Genomic DNA, 9,999 nt, shown 5'->3' with positions numbered 1-9,999 from the left:
CTACGGATTATGGCTCGGAGGAACCCTGACAGCACCGCCACCATGTTGAATAATGCTTTTCGTGCAGCCAAGGGACGTCGTGTTACGACTCAAACTGTGTACAATAGGCTGCATGATGCGTAACTTCACTCCCGACGTCCATGGCGAGATCCATCTTTGGAACGACAACACCACGGCGCGGTACAGATGGGCCCAACAACATGCCGAATGGACCGCTCAGGATTCGCATCACGTTCTCTTCACCGATGAGTGTAGCATGTGCCTTCATCCACACAATCGTCGGAGACGTGGTTGGAGGCAACCCGGTCACGCGGAACGCCTTAGACACATTGTCCAGCGAGTGTAGGAAGGTGGAGGTTCCTTGCTGCTTTGTGGTGGCATTATGTGGAGCCGACCTACGCCACTGGTGGTCATGGAAGACGCCGCAACGGCTGTACGACACGTGAATGCCATCCTCCGGCCGATAGTGCAACCATATCTGCAGCACATGGCGAGGCATTCTTCTTCACGGACGACAATTCACGCCCCCGTTGTGCACATCTTGTGTATGACTTCCTTCAGGTCAACAACATCGCTCGACTAGTGCGGCTAGCGTGTTCTCCAGACATGAACCCCATCGAACATGCCTGGGATAGATTGAAAAGGGCAGTTTATGGATGACGTGGCCCACCAACCACTCTGAGAGATCTACGCCGAATCGCCGTTGAGGAGTGGGGACAATCTGGGCCAACAGTGCCTTGATGAATTTGCGGATAGTATGCCACGACGAATACAGGCATGCATCAATGCAAGAGGCCGTGCTACTGGGTATTAGATGTACCGGTCTGACCAGCAATCTGGACTACCACCTCTGGAGGTTTCGCTGTATGGTGGTACAACATGCAGTGTGTGGTTTTCATGAGTAATAAAAAGGGCGGAAATGATGTTTATGTTGATCTCTATTTCAATTTTCTGTACAGGTTCCGAAACTCTCGGAACCGAGGTGACGTAAACTCTTTTTTTGATTGTATTTCGCGTAAGGGCTCGCAAGGTAAGATACGAGAAATTAGGGCTCATGCGAAGGCACATAGTCATTAGCCATTTCTTCCTCTTTCTGTTTACGAGAGGAACAGGAAAGCAAGTGACTAGTAGTGGTACAGTGTAATGGCTCTGAGCACTATGCGACTTAACTTCTGAGGTCATCAGTCGCCTAGAACTTAGAACTAATTAAACCTAACTAACCTAAGGACATCACACACATCCATGCCCGAGGCAGGATTCGAACCTGCGACCGTAGCGGTCGCGCGGATCCAGACTGTAGCGCCTAGAACCGCTCGGCCACCCCGGCCGGCAGTAGGGGTAGCAGCAGTAATACGATAGATACTCATTCATACATCACACACATAAATGTTGATTCAGAATATACACCCATGCAAGCACACACTTTTTTTTATTGCTGTTTGGTCACTGTAGAACATTTTTCCAGAACTATATTAAAAATAGTTCAAATCCCTATGGTTGCGACCGAGATTTCCGGGCGTTTTCCCGTGTTTGTAAGGCAAAATCTGTGATCCATATTATGACCCACACATTCCGAAATTGGAATCCTTGTCCCGCTGCCACTGCCGAGACCCTAAAAGGCTCTGACTTCAAACAGCTCGCTCGTCACCTTGAAGCAGAGAATAATAATAATTATAAATAACAGGTTTCTGTGACTGTGCGAATGAACTGTCTTCCAACACAGTGCTGGCGTCAGAAGGGATACACACCTGCCTACAGGTAGCGAGTACATGGGGAATTTTATAGCTGTCGTAATGCGTGACACGGGCAGTCAGCGTACGTAAACAAACAGTCGTGCAGCTTGCAGGACTGCTGTTGAGGCCGGCAGTGGTCGTTTATCTTGACGCTCCCTGCGTTTCCGGGAACTGGTCTGCTGTAGAGCTAAATCCGGCTGCTTTCCAAACAGCGAGCTACGTACGTGGCGTTACGAGGTGTCTGCGCGCAGGTCGGGAAACGTCATCCATTAAGGTCTTCACTACACCACTACACCTTCTGCGAACGGTCTAACAGCGTCCTTTGTCACAGCCTGCAGAACGAATCTGCAGCAGCGCGTGCGCTGATTTGAAACTTTTTGGCAGATTAACTGTGTACCGGAGCGGGATTCGAACCTCGGACCTTTGCCTTTCGCGGAAAGTGCTCTACAAGACTAACCTATCCAAGCACGACTCATCTTGCCGTCATTGCTTTACCTGCCCCAGTACCTCTTTTCAAATAAGCGCACGCTCCGCTTTTATCCTGCCAGGATGTTTGAAACTGCTGTTATTTGTTCATTATAAAAAATTAACATGATCTATCTGTCACTTAAACGCTCCTGTCTTGACTATAGTTCGTTTCACAGATGCTACTTCTTTCAAAGCCAAGAGCTGTTGTCTATGGACTATATCGTATACGGAGACAAGTTTGGTTCTACCGGGTGATCAAAAAGTCAGTATAAATTTGAAAACAGAATAAATCACGGAATAATGTAGATAGAGAGGTACAAATTGACACACATGCTTGGAATGACATGGGGTTTTATTAGAACCAAAAAAATACAAAAGTTCAAAAATGTCCGAGAGATGGCGCTTCATCTGATCAGAATAGCAATAATTAGCATAATAAAGTAAGACAAAGCAAAGATGATGTTCTTTACAGGAAACGCTCAATATGTCCACCATCATTCCTCAACAATAGCTGTAGTCGAGGAATAATGTTGTGAACAGCAATGTAAAGCATGTCGGAGTTATGGTGGGGCATTGGCCTCGGATGTTGTCTTTCAGCATCCCTAGAGATGTCGGTCGATCACGATACACTTGCGACTTCAGGTAACCCCAAAGCCAATAATCGCACGGACTGAGGTCTGGGGACCTGGGAGGTCAAGCATGACGAAAGTGGCAGCTGAGCACACGAGCATCATCAAACAATGAGTGCAAGTGCACGCGTCTAGCAATATGGGGTGGAGCGCCATCCTGCATAAACATCGTACGTTCCAGCAATTGTTTATCAGCCAGGCTGGGGATGAAGCGATTCTTTAGCATATCGGCAGACCTCTCACCCGTTACGGTAGCAGTTACTGATGCTTTGCTGTCCAGCGCCATCTGTCGGACATTTTTTGAACTTTGTTTTTTTTTGTTCTAATAAAACCCCATGTCATTCCAAGCTTCCGTGGTTTATTAAGTTTTCAAATTTATACTAACTGTTTGATCAGCCGGTACTTCCACGTCGCGTAGTGGCATTTAACGTAGTGTTAGTTCAAAAGCTGCCATTTTTACAGTTTCTATTCTAGCAGGTTCACTAGTTTTTTTATATGTACAAAACTTCGTCATAAACTTGGAATAATTTCTAAAACAAAATAAAATTAAAATTAATCTACAGCCATATTATACCCAATAAATATTTTCTTAAAATAAATCACCCACTGTTCATACTTCTCACTCTTTGAAAGCAGCTGTTCACCAGTAGGTATTCAGGATGATGTGCTTGAACACCGTCATACGTCTTATTTCCTGCAGAGTTTAACGATCGATGGCTGACGACCTGTGGCTACTAATTCTACCTGACTTCCGGTTTGTATTTTAAGTTGACATGAGTATGTTTTATACGTCAAGAAGGCGTAAATGCCGCAGCTCACAGAAAACTAATCACCCAGGTACTTTTAATTTGTTTTAAAACGAATTTGAAAAAAAAAACGATCTAATACAGGTTGTTTATAAATGAATATCGGGGATTTAACGCTTTTGAATATTTATTACATTAAACTTACAGTTATAAATGATACGTCAAATGAAAGAGCAACTCAAACAGTTTTATCAAGAACCTTATAAATGTTCAATGTGAGCACCATTTGTCACACGGCACACATCAAGTCTATAGCCCAAGCGCTGAATAGGCCGCAAGGGGCACAATGACAGTTCTTGCTTTGCATGGCCTCAACGCTTACTTGACCTAACGCCGTGCGATTTTTTCCTTTGGGGCTTCATCAAGGATCGTGTGTACGTGCCTCCGCTACCAGCAGACCTCCCTGAATTAAGAAACCGGATTGAAGCAGCTGTTGCTACAGTCACTGAAGACACACTTGTCGGCGTTTGGGAAGAACTTGGTTATAGACTTGATTTGTGCCGTGTGACAAATGGTGCTCACATTGAACATTTATAAGGTTCTTGGGAAAACTGTTTGAGTTGCTCTTTCATTTGACATATCACTTATAACTGTAAATTTAATGTTATAAATATTATAAAGCGTTAAAACCCCGATATTCATTTATAAACAACCTGTATATTAAGACAAATCAAATTTTGAAATAATGGATAAACCAGTACCGTCCACACAGTATCCTTTGAGGAGTGCGTTTCACGGGCTTGTTGACGGGTGCTGGTTCCTGTCTCGTTAGCCGCACGATCGAACACCATCTCCTGAAACTCTGGTGTTCGGACATGCCTCGCCGGCCCGCGTGGTCTAGCGGTTCTAGGCGCTCAGTCCGGAACCACGCGACTGCTACGGTCGCAGGTTCGAATCCTGCCTCGGGCATGGATGTGTGTGATGTCCTTAGGTTAGTTAGGTTTAAGTAGTTCTACGTTTTAGGGGATTGATGACCACAGATGTTAAGTCCCATAGTGCTCAGAGCCATTTGAACCATTTTTCGGACATGCCTCTGGCGGGAACCTTCCCTGGTTCTCTGTGACGTGTACGCCCCCGTCTCTCGTAATTTAGTATCCATGGAGATAAACTTCTTCTAATTAGGATGACATCTGTTGGGCAAGCGTTCACTGTGCATTCGTGCTGGTTTACAGACACTACATCCTGCCGCATTGTACATTAAATGCAGGTCTGCCAATTCTCGTGACAAGTGGCGTTCATCTTTGCCAACGCGTTATGCACTGTACACAGTAACACAAGTTGTGTACAGTACGTCTGTTTGGTGGTCAGGGGTGTACGCTGTTTATCACCCGCTGCCTGTTCCAGTGTACCTCAGACACTCAGGATCCTTGCGAGAGTGCGGCAGAACTGCATGCGCCGTTGCAATACATACATTGAGAATGGCGGCCGTCGCTTTCAACAATTACAAAGACTTATGATGCTGTTATGCGGTGTACGCTGTACATGTTCATAACACAATAAATATGCAACCTTGATCATTGGTTGCGCGGGATTAGCCGAACGGTCTGTGGCGCTGCAGTCAGGGACTGTGCGGCTGGTCCCGGCGGAGGTTCGAGTCCTCCGTCGGGCATGGGTGTGTGTGTTTGTCCTTAGGATAATTTAGGTTAGGGACTGATGACCTTAGAAGTTAAGTCCCATAAGATTTCACACACATCTGAACATTTGAACATTGGTTCCCTGTCACAATATAATCGGTTGTGGACCCACTATCACCTGTTTCAATGTGACCCAAAAGGTTTGAGAAACCCTGTAAAGGAGAGTGAGGAGGAACTGTGTTAGCTTGCTCGTAACTCGGGACTAGTTGATGGTAATTTGAATTATACTGAAGAAAGTTTGATTTCGCTGTTATTGTGATGAAATGGAGTGTTTCGTCTATGTCAAAATGACACAGAATTAACACCAAAAAGGAACCTTGCCTTTTATTGAAGAAACTGACAAACATCCGGACCACTATTAACACTAGGACAACAGAAGGAATCGTCCCCTATACTACGCTCCCGAAGTAAAGTATCTGCATTCATTAATTGAATGTACTTCTCCCACAATTAATTCAAGGTGCAGAGTGGAAGATGTCTGTTCTAAAACGCCTTCATTCAGTAACTGTCTTCAATAATATCATTGTGGTATGTGGGGACATTTCAAGTGGAACCTCACGCCTTCGTGTTACACCTGCACTGTAACATTCCTTAATTAATTTTGTGTCTTCCGACTCCCTAATGCGTGGCGATAATCATCCTTAGGTGCCTCCTTCGGTTACCAAATTGCTTCAAATAAGCTACGAGATGGTTATATTCTCCTTTTATTTCCCAGGAAAAAAGTTTAGTGGTACAGGCACCAAATAATTTCTACACTCCTGGAAATGGAAAAAAGAACACATTGACACCGGTGTGTCAGACCCACCATACTTGCTCCGGACACTGCGAGAGGGCTGTACAAGCAATGATCACACGCACGGCACAGCGGACACACCAGGAACCGCGGTGTTGACCGTCGAATGGCGCTAGCTGCGCAGCATTTGTGCACCGCCGCCGTCAGTGTCAGCCAGTTTGCCGTGGTATACGGAGCTCCATCGCAGTCTTTAACACTGGTAGCATGCCGCGACAGCGTGGACGTGAACCGTATGTGCAGTTGACGGACTTTGAGCGAGGGCGTATAGTGGGCATGCGGGAGGCCGGGTGGACGTACCGCCGAATTGCTCAACACGTGGGGCGTGAGGTCTCCACAGTACATCGATGTTGTCGCCAGTGGTCGGCGGAAGGTGCACGTGCCCGTCGACCTGGGACCGGACCGCAGCGACGCACGGATGCACGCCAAGACCGTAGGATCCTACGCAGTGCCGTAGGGGACCGCACCGCCACTTCCCAGCAAATTAGGGACACTGTTGCTCCTGGGGTATCGGCGAAGACCATTCGCAACCGTCTCCATGAAGCTGGGCTACGGTCCCGCACACCGTTAGGCCGTCTTCCGCTCACGCCCCAACATCGTGCAGCCCGCCTCCAGTGGTGTCGCGACAGGCGTGAATGGAGGGACGAATGGAGACGTGTCGTCTTCAGCGATGAGAGTCGCTTCTGCCTTGGTGCCAATGATGGTCGTATGCGTGTTTGGCGCCGTGCAGGTGAGCGCCACAATCAGGACTGCATACGACCGAGGCACACAGGGCCAACACCCGGCACCATGGGGTGGGAAGCGATCTCCTACACTGGCCGTACACCGCTGGTGATCGTCGAGGGGACACTGAATAGTGCACGGTACATCCAAACCGTCATCGAAACCATCGTTCTACCATTCCTAGACCGGCAAGGGAACTTGCTGTTCCAACAGGACAATGCACGTCCGCATGTATCCCGTGCCACCCAACGTGCTCTAGAAGGTGTAAGTCAACTACCCTGGCCAGCAAGATCTCCGGATCTGTCCCCCATTGAGCATGTTTGGGACTGGATGAAGCGTCGTCTCACGCGGTCTGCACGTCCAGCACGAACGCTGGTCCAACTGAGGCGCCAGGTGGAAATGGCATGGCAAGCCGTTTCACAGGACTACATCCAGCATCTCTACGATCGTCTCCATGGGAGAATAGCAGCCTGCATTGCTGCGAAAGGTGGATATACACTGTACTAGTGCCGACATTGTGCATGCTCTGTTGCCTGTGTCTATGTGCCTGTGGTTCTGTCAGTGTGATCATGTGATGTATCTGACCCCAGGAATGTGTCAATAAAGTTTCCCCTTCCTCGGACAATGAATTCACGGTGTTCTTATTTCAATTTCCAGGAATGTATATTATGGTCCACCGAGTTATAAAGCTCACTGCTTCCATTAGGGTTATAATACACTATTGGCCATTAAAATTGCTACACCACGAAGATGACGTGCTTACAAACGCGAAATTTAACCGTCAGGAAGAAGATGCGGTGATATGCAAATGATTAGCTTTTCAGAGCATTCACGCAAGGTTGGCGCCGGTGGCGACACCTACAACGTGCTGACATGAGGAAAGTTTCTAACCGATTTCTCATACACAAAGAGCAGTTGACCGGCGTTGCCTGGTGAAACGTTGTTGTCATGCCTCGTGCAAGGAGGAGAAATGCGTACCATTACGTTTCCGACTTTCATAAAGGTCGGATTGTAGGCTATCGCGATTGCGGTTTATCGTATCGCGATATTGCTGCTCGCGTTGGTCGAGAACGAGTGTCTGTTAGTAAAATACGAAATAGGTGGGTTCAGGAATGTAATACGGAACGCCGTGCTGGATCCCAACGGCCTCGTATCACTAGCAGTCGAGATGACAGGCATCTAATCCACATGGCTGTAACGGATCGTGCAGCCACATCTCGATCCCTGAGTCAACAGATGGGGACGTTTGCAAGACAACAACCATCTGCACGAACAGTTCGACGACGTTTGCAGCAGCATGGAATATCAGCTCGGAGACCATGGCTGCGGTTACCCTTGACGCTGCATCACAGATAGGAGCGCCTGCGATGGTGTACTCAACGACGAACCTGGGTGCACGAATGGGAAAACGTCATTTTTGCGGATGAATACAGGTTCTGTTTACAGCATCACGATGGTAGCATCCGTGTTGGACGACATCGCGGCGAACGCACATTGGAAGCGTGTATTCGTCATCGCCATACTGCCGTATCACCCGACGTGATGGCATGGGGTGCCTTGGTCACACGTCTCGGTCACCTCTTGTTCACAATGACGGCACTTTGAACAGCAGACGTTACATTTCAGATGTGTTACGACCCGTGGCTCTACGATCCCTGAGGAACCCTACATTTCAGCAGGATAATGCACGACTGCATGTTGCAGGTCCTGTACGGGCCTTTCTGGATGTTCGACTGCTGTCCTGGCCAGCACATTCTCCAGATCCCTCACCAAGCAACTGGCTCGTCACAATACGCCAGTCACTACTCTTGATGAACTATGGTATCGTGTTGAAGCTGCATGGGCAGCTGTACCTGTACACGCCATCGAAGCTCTGTTTGACTCAATGCCCAGGTGTATCAAGGCCGTTATTACGGCCAGTGACGGTTGTTCTGCGTACTGATTTCCCAGGATCTATGCACCCAATTTGCGTGAAAATGTAATCACATGTCAGTTCTAGTATAATATATTTGTTCAATGAATACTAGTTTATCATCTGCATTTCTTCTTGGTGTAGCAATTTGAATGGCCAGTAGTGTAGAATGGCGGGTGTCATTATTGCTTAGCTAGACGACTGCGCACCAGGGGACAGCCTGATGATGGCGCGTTGTACCGAAACCAATAGCTAGTAGCGAAAATAAGAGTTCGACACCAGGCAAAAATAAATAATTTTGTTGGTTGTGTTTATTGCTGTTGCAACTGACAGTTTGTCGGGAATATGTCATCTTGAAAATCACCACTCGATGATGAGCGGCTGATGTTCAGAAAAGCTGGCGATCTCCCCACATCACCGGTAATTGAAAAATTTCGGACGCAACTTCCCGCGCGCGGAACTGAGGGGAAATGAACATCGCGGGCCGCACGCGAGAGGGGCGAGGCAAATCGCCATCCTGCCGGCCGCCTCGCGTCACACCCCGGGGGCGGCAATTTCCTGCCCGTGGGATGCGCGGCCGGCGGCCAGCCGTGACGTCACGGCCCCAGCAGGCGTCTGGTCGCAGCCAAGTGGCTGCACGTGCCCTGGCTGCGCCGCAGGTCGTTACAACTGCACCACCGCCGCGACAGCAAATGGCGACAGTTTAATTAATGTGCGTATGGTCGAAGAAAAAGCAAACCACGTGCTGCAGAAGCAGCAAATAAATCTGCGTACATGGTGCTTAAGGGCAAACTCTGACTAAACAGGAATTCAGCCTTTAGGTTAGATTTTTTTTAATTTTATTATTTACTGCCAAATTATAGACCTGTTACCTGATGTTTAGGCCGGCCAGAGTGGCCGAGCGGTTAAAGGCGCTACAGTCTGGAACCGCACGACCGCTACGGTCGCAGGTTCGAATCCTGCCTCGGGCATGGATGTGTGTGCTGTCCTTAGGTTAGTTAGGTTTAAGTAGTTCTAAGTTCTAGGGGACTTATGACCACAGCAGTTGAGTCCCATAGTGCTCAGAGCCATTTGAACCATTTTTACCTGATGTTTAAAACAGGTCGTACATCTTACAATTTTCGTTTTTCATCTTTTTACAGTTTTCTTTTCTTTTGTTTTATCTACAACATTTACAAAGAATGATTCTTTTCAAAATACCAATAATTGAAGGTTGAAATATAAATAAAATTTTGTTGTTTTTTAAGAAGACTGACGGTGAATACCTCGGAATGGTTTCTTCAAGCCGTTGACCGCCAGTCACA

This window comes from Schistocerca cancellata, chromosome 7, assembly GCF_023864275.1.
Source record: "Schistocerca cancellata isolate TAMUIC-IGC-003103 chromosome 7, iqSchCanc2.1, whole genome shotgun sequence".
Classification (NCBI taxonomy): Eukaryota; Metazoa; Arthropoda; class Insecta; order Orthoptera; family Acrididae; genus Schistocerca; species Schistocerca cancellata.
This window is presented reverse-complemented; position numbering follows the sequence as displayed.